Source organism: Cyprinodon tularosa, unplaced genomic scaffold (genome assembly GCF_016077235.1).
Source record: "Cyprinodon tularosa strain WSP-4 unplaced genomic scaffold, ASM1607723v1 ctg923, whole genome shotgun sequence".
Taxonomy (NCBI): Eukaryota; Metazoa; Chordata; class Actinopteri; order Cyprinodontiformes; family Cyprinodontidae; genus Cyprinodon; species Cyprinodon tularosa.
The window spans coordinates 329,176-351,902 of NW_024039700.1; the positions used below are offsets into that span (position 1 = coordinate 329,176).

At 36.1% G+C, this 22,727-nt stretch overlaps 1 protein-coding gene across 1 annotated transcript in view; it reads right to left on the reverse strand.

Moving 5' to 3' along the window:
- The window catches only part of ctnna2 (catenin (cadherin-associated protein), alpha 2), a 310,231-nt gene that overhangs the window by 283,276 nt on the left and 4,228 nt on the right, over positions 1 to 22,727 (reverse strand). The window lies entirely within an intron of this gene.

The following is a 22,727-nucleotide window of genomic DNA, read 5'->3' on the forward strand; positions in this document are numbered from 1 at the left end:
TGAGAATATTTATAAACTCCATGTTAAAAGGTTGTGTTCCAGTGGTACTCATAAAAATAGGCTTGGACCAATTCATCCACTTGTGAAATGAGTTGAGTCAGTTTGTTTGAAATGATATCCTAACTTTGTACATGTTTTGCATATTCATGAGTTTGTTGGTAATTCTTTTGATTAATAATCAGACAACAAATTGTGCTTTAAAGGAGAATTTGAACCAGGTATAAATAAAACAATGCCACTGAAAAAAAGGTTTTCATTCCAAATACAAAATGTTTATACATTCTGTATAGTGTTTTATTAATTACAGCTCTGGTTTGGTTGTTCTTTTAGCAAATGGCATATTTAAGAGTTTCTGTACTCCAATCAAGAATGAATCAATTACTAAATTAGTTGAAAATAATTCAAATAATCAATTATTGTGATTAGATTTTTCTGCCCTTCTTCCAACCTATTTAAAAACAAAAAAAAATGTTCTTTAACATGAATTTATTATTTTGGTATTCTAAATAAGTTTGAAGATAAAAATGCATAGAATTGTTCAGTATTAAGTAAAGATTTTCTAATTAACCCTTTTTTTGCATTTACTGGAATATTAATCGCCATTTTAAAAAGGCTAAATGTCTCAACCTATGAAAATTAAATATCTGTCAACTTATCGAAGCAAAATTAAAACCTATTGTCTGTATAAACAATTAAGTGGATTTAAATAAACTAGTTTACACAAAGGAATGAAAAGCAGAACAAATAGATCTCAAGACTTCAATTTCAAATTTCCAACAGGTCATGATTGTCTTTTCTGCATATCAAATTCCCATGTGCTTTAGACTCCCCTAACAATAGGACTTTGCGATTGCGGCTATTTAATTTAAAAAATGATACTTGAATTGCTCAAAGAACATTTCAGCAAATTAGAGACTGCCACATCAGCTTTCAACACTGAAAAAAGTAATGCATCCGCTTTTGGCATTTAATTAATCATATTTAGTTACTTTAACACAATTGTTTAATGTCCTACCCAGTAGTGTTACAGTAACTAAATATGATTAAAGGCCAAAAGAGTTTGCATTATTTTTTTCAGTGCATGTGACTTCAGGTCAGGCCCTTTGTGGGTTGATAATGTTCATTTTCACCAAATGACATCCTTTGGTTTCTATATATAAAAGATATAAAAGATAAAATCACTGAATTCAGCAAACCACAAGCAGAAAATAAAATAACCAAAACGGGTGCAAATCTTTGTAAAGGTGGGTTCAATTTGACACAAAGTTGGTACAAAATATCCTGGAGTAGCCGGAACAATAAAATTGCTGGAGTATGAAAAACTGAAAGCCTAAAATGACTTGGTAGGGCATGTAAAGCTATGCATGTTTCTCTAAAGCCAACAGGGCCATTTGAGTGCACAGAAACATTTTGCTGGGGGAGACTTCGTTCAGCGCAGCTTTGTAGCTAGTGGCTGCTTTTGTAAAGCCACATTGTGATGAAAATCACTTCTATTGAAGGAAACATTTGAAAGGGGGTTGAGTAACAGTCAGCAAGTTCTGACTCTATTCATCAAAGCCTGGGGGACAACAGCAAAGCATAAAGAAACAGTTGACCAACTTCTTACTACTAAAAACTGTGGTTACTTAAAAAAATGAATTCTAACACGAAAGTACAGTTTTCTATAATATTCAAATGACATAAGTTATTAGATTAGACTGCAGAAGGCTCTTACTCGTAGCAAACATTTTGAGCTAGTTGTTATTCAGGAGAGTTTTGTCCTACATTTGTCCACAGTCTGAGTAGCATTTTGATTACTTTAGACGTTCTTGCCCTTTAAGAACATTTAATGAAAACCTTAAATGGCAAAAATGGAGCAAAAAGAAAACTTTATAAAGTTTGCTAAGGAAGTACCCTACCAAAAAAAATTGAGAGAAGCCCTAGCTAGAAAAAGTATTTCAGAGCTAGATACTATTTCAGAGATCAGTTTCATATCTCAAAGTTCTCTTCCCTAGTGGATGTTTCAAAATCATTTAAATTTAGCAAAAGTTACATAAGATTCCTCCAGAGGCTAAACAGCTGGCGCGCAGTGTGCAGTCTGCAGTAGACAGTGCTGTATTTGGCCATCTGAGACTGACCGAGAGCTCTGCCAATGTAAGGGAGGCAAAAGGGGAAAAAAATGTGAAGAAGTAAGACATATCTGGGCCAGGGGCTTCTTAGAAAGGATAGACAGAAGAAAATTTGATAACACTGATCAGATTACTCCCTGTTTCTCAATGACTTCGCAATAGACCATGATTCTGAATAATTTCTTATAAGCTTCCATTTTAATTTATTTAGCATTTTCAAAGTCACATTTTTAGACAATGAGTTGGACAGTGCTCTACATTTTTTCTTAGGTTAAAATCACCTGCACTTTATCAAGTGTAAGGACCCCAAAGATCTTTACACCACATTCAGTAATTCGCCCACATATTGATGGTAGTATGTGGGCGAAGGAGGAGGAGTAGCAACAATCTTCCAGTCTGACTTACTGATTACTCCCAAAACAGTTAATACCTACAACTCTTTTGAACATTTAACCCTTAATTTCCCTGATCCAAATTTCAAGGCAAGAAAACCTCTTCTTTTTGTAACTTTGTATCGTCCACCAGGTCCTTACTCTGAATTTTTAGATGAGTTTTCAAAGTTCCTTTCTGATTTGGTATTAAATACTGACAGGGTCATCATAGTGGGAGATTTTAACATCCATGCTGACATTGAAGGCAATAGCTTAAGAGCAGCCTTTAATGCTATCTTAGACACTATTGGCTTTGTTCAGAGTGTGAGTGGTCCCACGCATTCTCATCTTCATACTTTGGATCTTGTGCTGACATACGGCATAGAATGTGAAGAAACCACAGTATTTCCTCACAACCCCGTCCTCTCTGACCACTTTCTAATAACCTTCAGGATTACTTTAACAGAGTTCTCCTCCCCCAAAAGAAGGTTCAATTTTAGTAGATCTTTATCAGATAGTGCAGTTATAAATTTTAAAGAATCTGATTCACTTTCTCTCTCCTCTGTGTCGCTGAGCAGTGCTGCAGAGTGCAAAAGTATAGCTTATTCCCCTTCACAGGTTGATGATTTTGTTGTTGGGGTTGCTAGTTCTCTGCGTATTGCCTTAGACAACGCAGCTCCTTTGAAAATGAAAACCGTTAAAAATAGAAAGCTTGCTCCTTGGTTTAATGCAGAGCTGCGTACTTTGAAGCAAAATGTTAGGAAACTGGAGAGAAAATATCGCTCCACAGGCCTGCGGGAGTCCTTCCTAGTCTGGAAAAATTGTTTAATGCTGTATAAGAGGACCCTTTGTAAAGCAAGAGCAGCATACTTCTCCTCATTAATAGAGGAGAATAAGAATAATCCTAGATTTCTTTTTAATACAGTTGCCAAACTCACCCAGAGCCATAGCTCTGTTGAACCGTCCATTCCACCTGTTCTTAGCAGCAATGATTTTATGGGATTCTTTATAAATAAGATTGATCTTATTAAAAATAAAATCATAAGCACTCCTCTATCCGCGATTGTACCTGAGGTAGTCATGGAATCTGAACTGGGTTTAGACTGCTTTGATCCGTTGAACTTTCTGAATTAGCAAAATTATTGTCTTTATCTAAGCCTTCAACTTGTATGTTAGATCCAGTTCCAACCAGGTTATTTAAGGAGGTATTCCCTTTGATCTCCTCCTCCATTTTAGATGTGTTTAATCTATCTCTGTTACAGGGATATGTACCTAAAGCTTTTAAGGTTGCTGTAATTAAACCTCTGCTTAAGAAACCGTCTCTTGACGCAGATGACTTGGTCAATTATAGACCTATATCCAATCTTCCTTTCTTATCCAAAATTCTTGAGAAAGTAGTTGCCAGACAAGTTTGCGATCACTTACACCATAATGAACTTTTTGAAGAGTTTCAGTCTGGCTTTAGAGCTCATCATAGCACTGAAACAGCTCTGGTGAAAGTCACTAATGATATTCTCATGGCCTCAGATAATGGACTTGTATCTGTGCTCGTCCTGTTGGATCTTAGTGCTGTATTTGATACAGTTGACCATAATATTCTTTTAGAAAGACTTGAATATTTTGTTGGAATTAAAGGAACAGCACTAGACTGGTTTAAATCTTATCTATCTGATCGAATTCAGTTTGTTCATGTTAATGATAGATCTTCAACACGCTCAAAGGTTACCTGTGGAGTACCACAGGGATCAGTGCTAGGACCAATTCTCTTTACTTTATACATGCTCCCAATTGGTAGAGGTATTAGACAGCATGGGATTAATTTCCACTGTTATGCTGATGATACCCAGCTATATCTGGCTATAAATCCAGATGAAGCTAACCCATTACATAGATTACAGGCATGTCTTGAAGACATAAAAACCTGGATGACTCTTAACTTTCTGCTTCTGAATGCAGATAAAACAGAAGTTATAGTCTTTGGACCAGAGTCTCTGAAAAAGAAACTGATTAGCCAGTCACTTCATTTGGATGGGATTAAACTGATTTCAGATAATAAAGTAAAAAATCTTGGTGTTATTTTTGATCAGGACCTGTCATTTAAATCCCATATCAAAGAGGTTTCTAGAATTTCCTTCTTTCATCTGAGGAACATTGCAAAAATGAGAAATATCCTGTCCAGGGGTGATGCTGAGAAACTAGTCCATGCATTTGTTACTTCAAGGCTGGACTATTGTAATTCTTTACTATCAGGAAGTCCACAAACTGTAGTTAAAAGCCTTCAGCTGATCCAAAATGCTGCAGCCAGAGTTCTAATGAAAATTAAAAAGAGAGATCATATCTCGCCTATCCTGGCTTCTCTTCATTGGCTTCCTGTTAAATCAAGAATAGAATTTAAAATCCTCCTTCTCACATATAAAGCCTTAAATGGCCAAGCTCCATCTTATATCAGAGATCTGATTGTTCCTTATGTTCCTAACAGAGCACTTCGCTCTCAATCTGCAGGTTTACTAGTGGTTCCTAGAATTTCTAAAAGTAGAATGGGAGGCAGGTCTTTTAGTTATCAGGCTCCTCTCCTGTGGAACCAACTACCAGTTTTAGTCCGTGAGGCAGACACCCTGTCTACTTTTAAGGCTAGGCTTAAAACTTTCCTTTTTGATAACGCTTATAGTTAGAGTGGCTCAGGTTATCCTGAGCTATCTCTATAGTTATGCTGCTATAGGCTTAGACTTTTGGAGGACATAGGGACCCCCATTTCATCATTCTGCTTCATTCTCTCTCTGTTCTCCTAACTGCAGAATCTGTTAGTTCAATCTCTAACCTTCTGTTCTCTCTGCTTTTCCTCAGAGTAGCTTTGCCTCGTCTGTTCCTGTTTGGCTGTGACGTCATCCTGGAAAGAAACATCAGCTGTGCTGCTTCCATCAACACCCTTGTTTATAGATGTTGGAGATCGGCCTGTTTTCCAGAGTGGTCCTGTTTCTCTGACCGTGACTGACTGGATGTGCTCTCTTCATCCTCTGGCATGGGAGCTGCCTTGGAGCTTTTCTGCCTGGCTGTGTGTTTCCTGGACGGGGCCGCCTTTTACAGCTGCTTTTTGTATCTCAGCTTCTGTCTCCTTGAACCCCAGTCGGCCTTGGCAGATGGCCGCTCACACTGAGCCTGGTTCTGCTGGAGGTTTCTTCCTGTTAAAAGGGAGTTTTTCCTCTCCACTGTCGCTACAAGCATGCTTAGTGTGAGGGATTGTATTTGAGTCGATGCAATCAACTGGTTTTCCTTAGATAGAAAACTTTGTATCAATTTGACTGTATGATCTGGTTGAACTGTAAAGTGCCTTGAGATGACATATGTTGTGAATTTGGCGCTATATAAATAAACTGAATTGAATTGAAATAGTAAGTGACATTGTCACAGAAAGAGGCCCTCTGACCACCATCAGTAAGCGATGCGGGTAAAGTCTCTCGTCCAATGAGAAGAACACAGAGATGGGCAGAGAGGAGGTTCAAACTTGCAACCCTCAAGTTGAAGGATGAACTCCTTTTAAAATTTGACAAATCTGTAAAGGTTCTGGAGAAACGTGTGTAGAGAGCTTAACAGGAAGCTCTTATTTTCAAAATTCATTAAAATGCACCCTTCTGCATTTTCTATCAACAACATTATCTAAAACTGTTAATAAACATAATATAACCAGAGACATGATGGTATTTTAGCAGATTTTTTTTTATTACATGGATCCCTCTCAGCCTGAAATAAGCTGACTGAGTTTAGGCTTGGTTTATAAAAGGTCAGCAGTCATGCAATCTGATTTCCATAAATTAAGCCAAGCGTCTCACCAGCAATTATTTTTGCATGGGTGCACTTATGGCCTTTATCTAAGCAACGGAAGATCCAGTTCCATTCATAAAGCTTGCGCAAAAAAAAAAAAAATGAAAAAAAAACCCTCCATTCCTGCTTTAAAAAGCAAATGTTGTTGGGTTGGATATTGGGTTAGGATACAGAACAAATCAAAACATGTTTCATTCATTTAATTTATCTAATTATAATTCATTTCAGGTCTTAGGAAGAGTTTTTCAAATAAATATCTTTCAGTTGACAAAATAAAACAACAAAAAAACTGTTGGCTTGATACAAAAAAGATTGGGGTATAAGGATTTGATAAAGCTTACACCTCAAATTATAAGAAAAAGGTTAAAAAGAGTAAAAGTCATACAAAACTCCTACACGGCACTAATATTAGAAATAAATAAAGGTAACTTTATTCCAATGTAAAACCATGCACTGACAGCTTCAGCAGGAACATACAAAGTTGCTCGAGCACTGCACAAACCGTATTAACTGTATTAACCGATTTTTTTTCTTTATTTTTTACAGGGGATTTTGCAGGTTTCATTAAGTGCTGCAATTCAGGATTTTCAGCAGTATCAGAGCTGCAAAGCAGCCCTTTTAATGCTCAATTCATCACTAGCCTGCAGATATTGTGCCTGCTGAGTTTGGCAAAGAAAGCTCATCAAAGTGTGGTTCTGTTGTTAATTAGGTTTCCTGTTTTGTGTGTTGGTCTAAAAAAGTACTGCAGTTGTCTCGGTTCATTTATCATGTCTCCCTACTCAAGATAAAATGCCTTGTGTTGACATGTTCCAGTATAGGAATAATTGATGAAGGAAATTTGAATCAATAATACTTCCATCAATAGGTAAGGCGCCAAAATGTTCACAAAACAAAGTCAACCGAGAGCTTTTATTGAAAAAAGATTTAATTAAATACAGTATAAGTCTTGCTTAAAGGAAAGTGATTTTGGATCAATCTTTTAGATGGAGGAATGGAGATGGTCACTGCTAAACATATGCCAACATATTTTTTTCTCTACCAGGTATTACACACAATTTGAAGCTACTTATAAGTTCATTTAAAAAACAAAATTAGATGTGAAACAGTGACCCACAGAATGTAGATACTAATTAGAGGGATAATTGATGTGGTTTTAAAATGTTTGTCAAGTGCTTTGTGGTAGGTTCTGCAATACTGAAAAAGTAATGAGATAAAGTTTTATGCTTACATTGTAGCGTTGACTTTAGGGCAATACAATGACAATTAAAAACGCTTACATCACTCCAAGGATGTATGCAGCGACAGTAGAGAGTAGGGCTGAAACATTTAATTGGGATTAATCGATTATTAAAATAATCATCAACTCATTTAGTAATCGATTAAATGTTAACTGGAGTATAGAGACTGTAAAACAGGCTTTTAGCTGACTGAGCAATCTAATTAGGGCAGCTATTATATCAAGATTGTGAAACAATATAAACAAATGTGTTATTTAAGTTCAAAAACATTTTCCTTTGTTTATATGCTCTATCCAGAACGCCTCAAGTGAAAAAGTTTACTTTTTCGTGGTTTAATAAAAAAAAAAAAAAAAAAAAAAAAAATTATATATATATATATATATATATATATATATATATATATATATATATATATATATATATATATATATATATTTTTTTTTTTTTTTTTTTTTTAAGGAAACTTTGGCGATCCAATTTTTTTATCGAAAAAATAATGGACGGATTAATTGATTTGCAAAAATAATCGTTAGTTGCAGGCTTAGTAGGGAGAGAAAACAGGAAGAAACCACCAGCAGATCTAGACTTACCAGAAGGACGAATCCATAAATAGCTTCTATTTTAGAGAGGTTAAAGTATTGCAAAAGACTGCTTGGATGCAAAATTTGTAAGGCATGCAATACATTTAAATTATGCATTCCTATAATTTAGTCTGCTGGATTGACTCTCCCTGTCCTTTATGCTCACATCTGTTATAGACTTCAGCCAATGTCTGATGTAACTGTCTGAGCTCAGCCATTAATTCAATAATTTCGTCCAGCAAAATTTATTTGAATAGGAAAGGCAGACTTATTGTGTCATATATTACTAAAATAGATATTGTACTGCATGCAAATAATGTATTGTGTCTGTAAAGTGCCTTGAGATGACATATGCTGTGTCTGAAAACTAAATGGTTACCCTATGCACAGAGCAGGGAAACAGGGGAACTGACAAACTGGGTAGTGAGCCATATAGGCCACTGCAAAAAAACAAAAACAAACAACAGCTGTTCTTTTTCCATTTCCAACTTTTTTTTTTCTGAAACACCAGCTTTAAATATACAGTTTAGTTCAGTTAATTCTAAACTATTTCAGAATCTAAATTCTACAAAAATGGGGTAAGATCCAAAGTCTTGTAGGATACAGTGCCACAGTCCAGTGTTCATTTTAGCCACTTTGATTCTCCTTCTGATAATGTTCCTCTTATCCATTACAAGACAGACACAGGCAGAATAAAACATATGCATTTGACAAACACAGACTCAGTATCACATATATCACACTCTGTCACTCCTGACTGATAGATATGTTTCATAGCAAAGTTCTAAGTTTGGCAACAACATCAGAGTTGTAATGATGGGATCTGAAGCAAGTTCTCCACATGCTGCTTTCCAAAGAAAGTTGGTTGATTTGCCAGTTGATGCAGGGTCTCCCGAATGGTGTTTGTTTTTTTTATTGGCCATTAAACAATATTACCTCCTGTTCTGCCTGTGTCAGCTCTTCTCAGAAATAAAGCTGATGACATAGCAGAGAGACAACTGCTAGTGGATGTGAAGTGAATTGGCCAGGCGGTTACCCTGAGCAATGTCTATCTATAATTATTATTTTTCAGTGTTCAATCACTTTGGGCCACAGTTGCATCTATAAATTAGCTCAGCCTAAAAAAAATAACCATGACATGCATTTACTTGCACCAGGTTTTATGTACAGTAGAAGCAATGACATCTGCAGGGTCACTTGTCCCGAAACAACAACAAAAGTTTTGTACTTCTGACAGCAGATGCAAAATCCTGTTTTTTTCTAACAGTTTAAATTGACCTGTGTCAGGCTGAGGCGTTTTTGCTTTCCATAATCAGGTTACAGGCTCTGCAACTCAAGCTGTTGTTCCTGGGTTAGAGGTGGGTTACAGGATGTGGGAGCAGGAGGAAATCAAGATTCTGTGGTCCAGTTCTGCTGCTGCTTATGGTGCTGAATTATCCTCCACCTTGCATGTGCAGTCAGATCAATTAGCCCTGATCTGAATGACATGATCATAACAAGTGTTTACATATGTTCTAAGAATATTACAGATCGCAATGAATCATCCTTTGAATCTTTAAATCTGAATTTTGAATCAGATGATTTAAGTTTTAATTTGTTGCTAAAGTCTGGGTGAAGGCTCTGTGCTTCATAGGAGTGAAGATCAAAAACCTGAAATGCTTCCACATTACAGTCAGTAAAGGAAAAGCCTAACAAGCGAGTCAAGCCATACCTAAACATGCTGAGTTAGTACTAAAGTAGGGGGCCATATACAGAGGCTGCTTAGACAGAACATTTGTCTTTTGTTCTTGCACTATTGTTCTTGTACTTTGATTCTTGAAATATTTGTGTAAATATCATTTTTAAAGGAAAGATTATTTGGATATAAGCATCTGAACATGTATTATACAACATGAAAGTGGTTTCTTGGCTACTTTATGCACAAACATGTCAAACAAAATCAGTTGATTTCTAAAGAAATACTTTAAAAGCTATTGAAAAGACATGGGAATCATTTAAAAATGATAACAAAATAATTTTAAATACTTGAGATTAATAAATTAGTTTTTAAGTATTTCATTGATGATAAAAGTAAGATTTTGTTTTTTAATATTACTCTTTTTAAAGCTGGAACCAGTCTTACAAGTAAGACCACATAAGTGAGAAAGTTTTACAATATTCTTATCATTGCTTTTCAATGTTTTAGTCTCTCTTAAGGTCAAGATAAAGCCATATTTTTTGTACAAGAGTCCCATAGAAAGATTTAGGTTTTAGGCCATTCCATGAAAAAATATTAGGTACTGATTAAATATATAAAATGTCCAACAAAACAAAAAAAGATAATACAATCTTGCGTATTAAGCTGTACCAGGTTATTAGCATACCAAGGTTTGCAGTTTCTTGCAAAACAGTAAAATGACTCATCATGTATTAAACTGTAAGGATTAACTGCTACTCAATTTTTTTTAGAGCTGAGATGTTTTTCCTCTGTGACAGAATTTAAAGAAACAAACAACAGCAGAGAGGATGGATACAGTGCCCACTCGGGCTTGTGAAGGAAATCAATCAGAACGGACTAAACAGCCTCGTTATCTTATATTTTTAGACAAAATCACAGCTGTGAAATGGTATATACAAATACACGAGCAGTTATTTAATCAAAAAGTTATTAATTGTGCAAAATAGCTGTGGTTTTATGTTGTATTTGAACGCTTAGGACCGCCTATCAATTGTTTAAAGATTGAAAGAAAATCATAGACTGATTTTCATCATAGACCCCCCTTTTAGAGGCAGAGATTAGTATTGGATATTGCAGGCTAATAAAGAACCCAAACGACTGCCCATTCCTAAGTTGCGGACCAGTTCCTCTGGTTCAATTTGCATGATTTCTAAGTCAAAACTAGTTTTTAGGCTACTATATAAAGCTTGAAACTCAAAACTAATTCTGATATTTTTAATTGAAAAAGCTTCCTGGATAGGAAGCAAAACTTCTTCAAAGTTCAGTGGATTACCTTTTTAACTTTTTTGAAATCATAGACTGACCTTTGCTAATGCTCTTGTGCTACAGTTACACACTTAGAGAAAAAAGGATAATAAAAAGACATTATACCAATAAGAACAGTTGATTGTGAGGGCTCTGTGAGTTAATGCACTTCATGGAACCACGTTTGAATATTTCTTCAGGAGTTACAATAGGCACCAGTTTAATAGCACGGTTAACAGTATATAGGTATCAATGCCACTACTGTTCATTATTTTAAATATATAGCGACAATTTGGGGTCTACATAATCAACTAACTTTTCTCATAGACATTTTGAAACTTTTAAAACCAAAAAAAAGGAAAAGGCTTTAGACATATGCTTGTATTTATAAAACGGAATCTTCCTGCAATCCCATTGTTTTGTCTTTAATTAAAAACTACAACCATTTTTTCCCTTATGCCACCTACATGATATATTTACTTTTATCTTCATAGATGGCAAATGTTTAGGACACAAATTTAAACTGCTTATAAGCACGAAATGGGCCTCAGGGCTTCTTTTTCTCTGTTTATCCAACTAACTTGGTGAGTACAATCCCTGTCACTTGTCATTATACGACACTGTATACATTGACACTTGACTGACCCAAATCCAGAGCAGAGTTAAGCACACATCCTTGCATAGAGCAGCAGGGGTATCTCTAAAAGCAGATGTCAAACCGCAGTGTGTCAGCAATCCTTCCTTCTGTGACTAATAAAAATCTGTAAAAAGCTAAGTAAGAGGACTAAAAGTAACAACACAGCCAAGCTGTTCTGGGAAAACATTTTTCAAATGACTGATGTAAACACAGTTTAGCGTTTTCAAATTAAAAAGCAATTCCTGAAGGGCTATGCCTTTATATCATACATATAAGACATAGGCTAGATGAAGGGTGGATTATAAATAACTGTTTTTTATTTAATTTTGTGACCCAGTTCTAAAAAAAATAACATTGCTGCATTTTCAGTACTAGTTTTTATTTGCTATCCGTATTGACTTTGATGAATAATATTCTTGTTAACTCAAATTACACTAAAATTCTGATTTAGACATATATGTCCTGGTTTTTTTTTTTTTTTTTTTTTTTACATCAGATGGACTTTTTGAAGAGTTTCTGTCTGGCTTTAGAGCTCATCATAGCACTGAAACAGCTTTGGTGAAAGTCCCTAATGATATTCTCATGGCCTCAGATACTGGACTTGTATCTGCACTTGTTCTGTTAGATCTCAGTGCTGCATTTGATACAGTAGATCATAATATTCTTTTAGACAAACTGGAATATCTTGTAGGAACAGCACTAGACTGGTTTAAAACATGTCTACGGGACCATTTTCAGTTTGTCCACCTTAGTGATAAATCTTCCTCATGCTCCAGGGTTACCTGTGGAATACCACAGGGATCAGTCTTTGGACCAGAGTCACTTCATCTGGGTGGGAATAAATTTTATCTGAATAAATCTCAGATAATAAAAAAAAAATCTTGGTGTTATTTTTTATCAGGACCTGTCATTTAAATTCCATATGAAAGAGGTCTCTAGAATTTCCTTCTTTCATCTGTGGAATATTGCAAACATTAGAAATATCCTGTCCAGTGGTGACGCTGAGAAACTTGTGCATGCATGCATTTATTACTTCAAGGGTGGAATATTGTAATTCTTTAATATCAGGAAGTCCACAAACTGTAGTTAAAAGCCTTCAGCTGATCCAAAATGTGAAATCATATCTCTCCTATCCTAGCTTCTCTTCATTGGCTTCCTGTTACATCAAGAAAAAAAGCACTCGGAGAGCGCAGAGATTATCACAAAGAATAGTTTTAAAGCAATTCTGAAAAGTAGACAGGGTATCTAAAATTGAAAGTAGGTTCCAAAGGAGAGGAGCCTGATAACTAAAAGATATGCCTCCCATTCTACTTTTAGAAATTCTAGGAACTACTAACAAACCTGAAGATCGAGAGCGAAGAGCTCTGTTAGGAACATAAGGAACAATCATATCTCTGATATAAGATGGTGCTTGGCCATTTAAGGCTTTATGGGCCGGATTTATCAAGATCCAATTTTGCGTGCAGTAATTTTCGCTCGCAAACTGTATTTTTGCGCGAGGGACTGAACCATGGTTTGCGGGTGATTTAACAAGAGCGATTGCGTAACTGGTGGCAGGTGCAAAACTGTTGGAGACGCCCTATTTAAATGATGGTTTTGCGCGTTTTGTGGTTTGCGGCAAAGTAGTTTGTTGTTTGTGCAAACTAGTGCATTAAGAAATTTTAATCTTACAGTGACACCCCCACCCCCTCCCAAAAAAACAAAACAAAAAAAAAACAAAACAAAAAAAAAAATATATATATATATATATATATATATATATATATATATATATATATATATATATATATATATACACACACTTTGGCAGCCTTTATTCCCTAAGGTGGTATGTGGCTGAATTTCTACTTCACTGCAGTAAAAAAAAAAAACGCATCGTGCAGCATTGGCATGTTGCTCCACAGGCGCAAGGATGAGGTCGGGGTTCTCCGTTAGGGCGTCCGGGCGACATGGCATTTAAAACGTCGGACAGCACTTCTGAAAAACGAGATTGGGAGATCCCAGATGCAAAAAAGTGCAATGTTGCAAGGAGTTTTGTGATATCTGGTATTGCGTGGGTCCTCCTTGTGGCTGGCTCCAAATCCATTCGGAGTTCCCCCAACAGCTCCAAAATGGCAATGCTGGATAAAAGATATGTTTTGATGATCGTTTCCTCGTTCATTCCAAAAATATTCACACGGAGTGAAAAAATGCGTTCTCTGCGTCTCCTTGCTTCATTTCGATGTCTCCTTCTTGCGACAATAACCGCTGCCATGTGTGCGCAATTACGCATACAGACCATTTGCACCTTCTTTTGAAACATGTTAAATATAGAGTCAGATACTGTTAGCAAAATTGCTTTCAGGTTTGATAAATCACTTTGCGAGTGCTAAATTAATATATTTACATGTTCTCCTCCCAAAAGACGCACTTTAGCGTGTAAACGCCCCATATTGCATATTCATTGCAGAAAAAGTACTAAATGGATAAGAGGCGCTATTTAGCACGTTTTAAAGACCAAATCCTTTTAGCACGCTGTTGATAGATCAGTTTGTACATTTTTTAGCGTGCGCAGTGAAATAGCTCACGTTTTAATACACGCAAACCTTTGATAGATCCGGCCCTATATGTGAGAAGGGGGATTTTAAATTATATCCTGGATATAACAGGGAGCCAATAAAGGGAAGCTATAATATGAGAAAAATGTCTCTTTTTAACTATCCTTAGATCTCTGCCTGCAGCATTTTAGATCAGCTGGAAGCTTTCCTGATCATAAAGACTAAATATAGTCCAGCCTTGAAGTAACAAATGCATGGACTGGTTTTGCAGCTTTACTTGTGAACAAGATATTTCTCTTTTTTGCAATGTTTTGGGATGAAATAAGGAAATTCTAGAAACAATCAAATAGTTATGCTATGAAGGAGCAAAATTAAAACAATTATGTCTTAAATTAATAACACCAAATGTAACAGAACATTTTGCTAAAAAAATACAATTGCTAAAAAGCAATCTTTTTTGCTTGTATTAGTAACCAACTATAGTTTGTGTAAGCAGAAACACAAATGATAGAGCATGTAGTCTAAAGGAGTCCTTGCTTGGGTTTTTCTCCTTCTGTGCTTGCACTATGAATATGGTTATTCAGCCCCAGCCCAATAATTCCATTAGAGCGGTGATTAGAACTAATAGACTGCCATTTCAAAGTCCAGCATCAATCAGACTTGTCATTTCTCTAAATTAATTACATTGTAAGGAATGAGGAAATGTTTTTCATTGTTCTGTAGCTCCTCAGAAACCATAAAAGTTCATTGCTACGTCTTTCACAAATATTGCAGTGTATGAAATTAAATCAATTTAATATTGTGAGGAAAATAGTTGCTTGAGTTCCAGTGGCACTTACTTCCACAAGCAACTCCTACTCCTTCAATGTCAGAAAATAAATTTGGCAGACAGCGGCAGTAAAACGGCGATTATAAAGTTACAGCTAAGGAAATGTCAAATATAGGGGAAATATCATTTTCGTCTGTTTTGTTAATCATACCCAGACATAAATACCTTGATGGGAAAAAAAACAGAACACAGAAGCAGTCTTGTGAGGATTTGCCAAAATAACAAACTAAAAAATAATTACACCAAAGCTCACATTATGAAATTTAGCTTTTGCTTAGAGAAAAGTTCTTCCTTTTTCTTTATTGTTCTTTAAAGGATAGAAATTATATGAGGAAACAACACTTAATCATAGAAACTAGTTTTGCACAAATAGCATAGATGGTACCAATTTGAATATAATAATAATTGAACTTTATTAATCTCACACTGGAGAAATTTACCTCAACATTTGACCCATCCCTTAAGGAGCAGAGGGCTGCCATTGTGTGGCGCCGGGGAGCAGTGTGGGGTTAAGGCACTTGCTCTGACCCAGAGTGGAAGCCTGTCTGCAGGGGTGTCAAAAGTACACACATTTGTTACTTAAGTAGAAGTATAGACACTGCAGTTTAAAAACACGCTGGTAAAAGTTGAAGTATCAACTTCACCTCTTTACTCAAGTAAAAGTGAAAAAGTATGTTCTCCAAAAACTACTTAGAGTATAAAAGTATAAAGTAACCTTTAATAAAACAGCCAGATGCCACTATATGAATTGAAGGCTCAATTTTTTGAAAATTTCGAAAAATTGTTTGAGATAGGGCCAAGGCTGAGGGAGGTCATATTGGTCTCCGTCTCCATCTCCCAATACGCTCTCGCCTGTGTCCAACCTTTCAGACATTTCATCATCTTTTTCTGAATCTGACATTGTAGCACGGCATAGACAATTCACGTTTGCAGTGTGTTGAAGAACACCTGCTTGCTTCTGATTATTTCCTTTAGCTAACCAATGAGTGTTTGCCTTATATGACTCATCCAATTACACCAGTTTTCCCTAGATGTGGATGGCGCCAATGATCTGCATTGGATGGCGCACATGACATTAAACCTAAGCCAAGAGTAACTGGTAATGTTAGTTTTAAAAATGTAAGGAATAGAAAGTACAGATACTTGTGTGAAAATGTAATAAGTAGAAGTCAGAAGTAGGAAAAAAAATGTAATGGAGTAAAGTATAGATACCTAAAAAGTGTACTTAAATAGAGTAACAAAGTATTTGTACTTCATTACTTGACACCTCTGCCTGTGGGGATCGAACAGGATACTTGGAACCTTCTCGGACACAAGCGCACTGCTCTAATCACTAGGCCAACACTCCCCAATTTTAGTAAATGAACTAAATTTAGACAGCACTCTATACAAGTCATCCTAACCCTTCAGAGAGCTTTATTGTAGAGTAGGGAAAATTAAAAATAAAATCCTATAGGGCAACTTTCAGATATCTATCTGGTCCAACTCACCTGAATCAAATAGCTTAATTACGTCCTAAGTTGATTCAGATGTGTTGCAGCTGAGATGCATCTAAAATGGGCAGGACACCGACCTTCAATGACTGGATTCTGAAATCCCTGGTTTAAAGGCTAGACGGGTCTAAACTTGTTCTGGATTTGTCTATCACATATCAAGCTGGAAATAATAACAATTAGAGATTTTTGTTCAGTGGGAAGAATAGTGGGCTTGCAGTTTGCATATTGGTGTAAAATGTGTTTGTTTTAATGTTAGGTGAATGCTTCTCTAAATGAACCACAGTTCAGCAGCTGTTTAAAATCAGAATAAACATCTTAAGTGTGGACATTTCTGGTGAATACAATAAAAGTTAGATTTTTCAAAGTCAAGAGTAAGAAAAAGAAGAGTCCTACAAAAGGAAATATTAATAAATAATACATTTTATGTTTTGCTTTTGTGACAATTGCTGAGAGTTTCCTTTAATGTTTAAGCTACTATAAAAAAATATGACACAAATTATCCTACATATTTTAGGATACCCACCATTTCACAGGCACCAGGAAGGCTGTGTTTCTTACTGAAAACTTGTGTCATCTGACTCTGTTTTCAGAGGAGGTTTATTATACAAGATGCTGGATTTGAGAATCTTTAGAACCTTTGGACATTTTAGTTATAGACAAAGAGACAGATGTTTAAAGCATAGTACAGCAGAATATGCTAAAACACAAGTCAACTCCAATGGTAAAATCAGCAACTACTAACATACAGACTGGGTGAAGTTATCTGCTCCAAAAAAATGAAAAATAAAATTATAAAGGACTGCTTACAGCAATGAGGTCTAGAGGCAAATACCTTGAATGCTGTAAACTAAAGCTAAATTTGGTATTGGCAGCTCAAAGCAAAGCAAATAATATTAGATATCATCTACAAATATTTGACCAGTGCTCATTAATCTGCTCCTTTAAAATTTGTTCTTTGCTAAAACAGCTATCAGGGCATCAGCGATGAAATCTAAACAGTACTATGATGAAAATAGTTTTGGGTTCCTACATGATTAAATAAAAGTCAACTGGACTTCTCTTGTTCCTTGAGGAAGTGACCTACGTGATCTTAATTGCAACTCTGGTTATTTTTCCTCATAAAAGGCTGGAACCCTCAGTCCCTGGTCAAGAAGGCAGAAGCAGGTTTTGTTTTCTATTAAAGGACCAAAAATTTAACTCTGCTTTGCTAATATTTAGAAGTGGCCTAACAACAGAAAATTGATTACCAGGACAAAGCTCATAAAGCATGGGAGAGGAGCTGTTCACAGATGTAATACCATTACAGTGGTGAAACTTTAGAAAAACAAAAGTTATATGACAGGAAGCTGAGCTTTATATCGAATGCTTACAAATAGAAAACCTGACACTATCCCAACCCCACCAACACATAGCTTTTCCTTTCCATTGCAAGAAATGATACATTCAAAAAAAAATATCAGTGGAGCAATCAACTAAGATAAGAAAACAACTAATAACAAAACAGTTTAATCAAGTATATTTTTTAAAGAGTTTGTGGTATTTGTGGGTGGCTGGGGACAACCATGCAATATGATGCTGTTAGCAGCAGTTTGGTATAAAAGCCCAGCATTTTTACTCTCAGTCCTTTGGAGAAATGATTGATGTCTACTCTTTGTCCATTACAGTTTGCACCCGATCCTCCTGGAAATTTATTATGGGTAATTGCACCATATAATTAAAGCTCTTAGCAAAATATTGTGCACATGAAGCTATTTATTGGCTATATTTTTTGGAACTAAAAGGGAACCAACAAGCTTTTATGTTCTAAATAAACTAAATAAATTATTTTTGATTAATAATCATTCTCAAATGGCACTAGTACAGTGTAATAACACACAAGTGGATACAAGTAGTAGTAATGAAGATAGTTATTCTCTACTTTGTTTTGTTTTTTTTCAGAAAGAAATTACCAAAAAGTATTCTGAAGTGGCAGCGGCATACAAATGTGATAGGGCCATGTTTATAAAGAGAGGAGATGTAAGCCATTGGCAATGGAAAATTGAATCATTTAAAATATATACTGTCAAACAAACATACCAACCAGCTTTAGTACACATCATTAAGTTCTCTCCTCCAACGCTGAGGTTTCTGAACTATAAAGAGTTAAGTAATTAGCTCCGCTTATAGTCTCCTATTAATGGATCTTTTAGAGCCGCATTATGTCTTTATTTTCCTTCTAGATCTTTCTCTTCCTGTCATAAAGTAACAGACTCAGTAATCTATTTAAAGCCTCTTTCCCACTGAAAATGCGGGTTAAACTGGGTTTTTCGACCCATTAAAAATTGGCATTTGGCTCCCTTCCCACTGGCAAAAAAAGCTGGGTCCAACCCCTCGCTGGCAAGCTATGTGACCTCTGTCAGTGTGACAGAAATCAAGAAAGTAAACAGTAGAGAGCAACTTGGAAGGAAGCCAGGGTGTATTTCATCCATCCATCCATCCAACCATCCATCCATCCATCCTCTTCCGCTTATCAGGGGTCGGGTAGCAGCAACTTCAGTAGGGAGGGCCAGACGTCCCTCTCCGCAGCCACTTGGACCAGCTCCTCCGGGGGAATCCCAAGGCGCTCCCAGGCCAGCCGAGAAACATAGTCCCTCTAGCCTGTCCTGGGTCTTCCCCTGGGCCTCCTCCCGGTTAGATGTGCCCAGAAAAACTCACCAGGCAGACGTCCAGGAGGCATCCTCACCAGACACCACCTCAACTGGCTCCTCTCGACATGGAGGAGCAGCGGCTCTACCCTGGGTCCTCCCCAGATGACTGAGCTCCTCACCCGTTCTCTAAGGGAGAGCCAAGACACACTACGGAGAAAACTAATTTCAGCCGCTTGCATCCGGGATCTCTTTCTTTCGGTTATGACCCAAAGCTCATGACCATAGATGAGGGTAGAAACGTAGATCGACCACTAAATCGAGAGCTTTGCCTTTTGGCCCAATCTCTTTTCACCACAACAGACCGGTACAGCACACGCTTCAAAGCAGATGTCGCACCAATCCATCTGTCGATCTCCCACTCCATCTTGCCTTCATTCGTGAACAAGGGCGTAGTAAGTGTGCTTTATTGTTTCACTCCATTATCTGCCTGAATCCCTCTTACCAATGCTGCAACAGGTTTAACGAATGTAAAAAGAGTTATTTGGGCATATAAGATCAGACATGGAGGGCACAGTGTTGAAGTTCGTACATAACATTAAATGGTGTCATGTAATTTAGCGAGTAAACCCAGGTCTGGTGTTCCCACAGCATGCCGATCACAGCTCAGGCGATTTTAATGCGGGTCGATTGCCGGGTCATTTAACCCGGGTAGACAAGCGTCAGGGAGCTGGTCCCACTGCTACTAAAAGTCGATTGTTCCTGGGTTTAAATGGGATTTCAAGGAAATGGGAAAGGGGTATAAATAAACTATCAGCTTTGTATCTACATTTTGCATCTGTTCATTCACCCAATGATATTTATTAGACTTGTATTGGTAAAACAATAACAGCATTTTGTTGGCATATCTGTACACCTTCCAACCTCTTTTGCTACTTTTTAGTTTAGTTCAAAGCAATTTGTTTTGCTCTTTAAAATCAGTTCAAAAAGTTAATAATGTGGGGTTGTTCGAGTTCTAAAATGACAAAATCTAAAGTTAATGTACTCTGGGAAAAGGACTCCTTTGCTCCCAAAATGAATGAAATGTTTTAGGGCTATAAAATTCAACTTTAACAGCTTTTCTGTGCAGCCCAATATGGAAGAAATCCTATGATGTAATGCATAACCATTGATTGATAGACTTTATTGATCTCACAGTGGAGAAATTTACTAGTTACATCAGCTCAAATAGTCAAAAGAGAAGAAGAAGGTGCCAAAGGAAGCAAAAGGTGCATGGGATGTATACAGTATATACAGTGCATCCACATACGGCAGCTTTTTTTTTTTTTTTTTTTATAGCAGAATTATACATGGTTATGGCCATTTTAAATAGACAAAACAATTCATTTAGGCAAACTATTAAATGAAAGAACACAAAGTGCAAAGTTAAATTAGATCAAAGCAGTATAAAATGCTTCTCTAAGGTCACAGTTGTTTCCACTAAATCAAGAATAATATATTTGGGGAAAGGCATCTAAAAGGATTTTCCTGACTTTGTAAACGAAATTTCAAACATATTTGTCAGATTTTGCTTGAACATTATAAGACATATTTTTTTCCATCACAGACAGAATACATACACTTGTTTGTCTTACAAAGATTGACTCATAAAAAATTTAAAGCTGCTGTTTTTGAGTTCCTGCCGTGTCTGTTTGAGCATAAACATTGGCCATAGATTCTACCCTTTCATGGCTTTTCCAGATGAATTCACATGAATAAAACAAGGCAAAAAAACACAAAATGGCAAAGCATAAGAGAATATATATATGAAAAAGCTGACCTTCCAATGGCCATCAAAGGTTTATTGCATTCCTTTTAGTTTCTACACTAGAGGAATCTGTTATGAGATGGATGCTTCTGCAAAAAGACTAATGAGCCATAAGCGGAACTCTCCAAACCAAATGACCAAAACAAATATGGCATAAACAGGATTTGTGACAGCTAAACTCATAGCACAGCAGATCAGTGGAACATAACGGAAGGATCTTCGGTCAACCTTGCATTCACACTGCGGAAGCCGACCTATCCTTAAAACTATTTCTAGATGGTCTTCTTTAGCAAAAAGCAAAGTCTTTAAGCCATTCTGAAGTACTGTTAATAAATTACTATAATGAGAAGTTCATGTTTATGTGGCTTAGGAGTTTTACATTGAATTAAACATTTCAACTAAAAACAGCTTAACAGTTAGGGCAGCACATTCTATAACAAATTTATCTTCCATACAATATCGTCTTATGTAGGCTATTCAGACTCTTTATACCAGTAATGCATTTATATCTCTTATTATTTGATGCAGTAGAAAATAAAGGCATTGGGTAATATAAATAAAACAATTTATTTGCAGTTTTGAATACTTTTTTTAAATAGTTTCTCGATTAAATATTATCACCCACAGATATAGGAGTATCTGAGGGTGGATGAATTAATTTATTCTATACCCCATAGAGATTAACACTTTTGTTAGGAACAATATAAATCTTTCTATATCTTTCACAGTGTAATGTAGTCACAGTTCTTGTCTATTTTAAATGCATATAATAAGAATGAATAACCTCATTGCTGAGAGTACTTCTTAAAGCACATTGGATCATCTACTAAATTGTTCATCGTTATATGTTTCTGTCTTCTGACCTTCAAGTGCAGGTATGGACAGTAAATGACCAAGAAATATGGTTAATAAGCATTTGTCCATGTCACCTGCTATTCAGTGAAATAACAGTATTAAGGCTCATTATATCATGTTCAAAATCTAACTAACTAACCTTTATCACATTTATAAGAATGTTAGCTCTAAGGAAAGAACAGTATTGGGGGAAAAGACTAGAATATATATGAACGAAATAGACACTAAAGTAACATCTATTGATTGTTCCTGTGTTTCTTCTAGAGGCTAATTTCCTAAAGAACTATCAAGCACATGTGCAATAGTCCGGTTGAAAAGCAGGGGCTAACGACACAAGAAATCCTGATCCTTACAGAGGGGAAACCATGGCTACCTAAGAGCCATGCTTGTGTGTAACAACAGGAGGTTCCATGGTAGTCTGTCAATAACGCCTGCTCTCCCAGGAGACAGGAAACACAAAACACTCCTGGCTGTCATTGATTGCATAGTCTCACCCATAAATTGCATCCTTCCCTTAAAACTGACTGAGAGAAACAGTCTGCCTACCTTAAATGACTTGCAGTTGCTGTTTCAGAACATTTAGATTATTGCATAAGGAAGACAGAGCTGGGAAAAGCATATAAAGTGAAATGTTTCTTAAAAATTATGATTTTTTTTTTTGCAAATAAGGAAACATTTTTTATTTTGCTACAAAAAAAATTCTTGTTAGTTATTTAGAGTGCATATTATTTAAAAATATTTTAATGAGAGAAAAATCAAACACTCAGACTTTATAAACATCTTTGTGTTGTTAGCATTTGTTAACTGCTTTATAACAGGAGAATCTAGCACATAAACCAAATGTACAAAACATATACCAATTA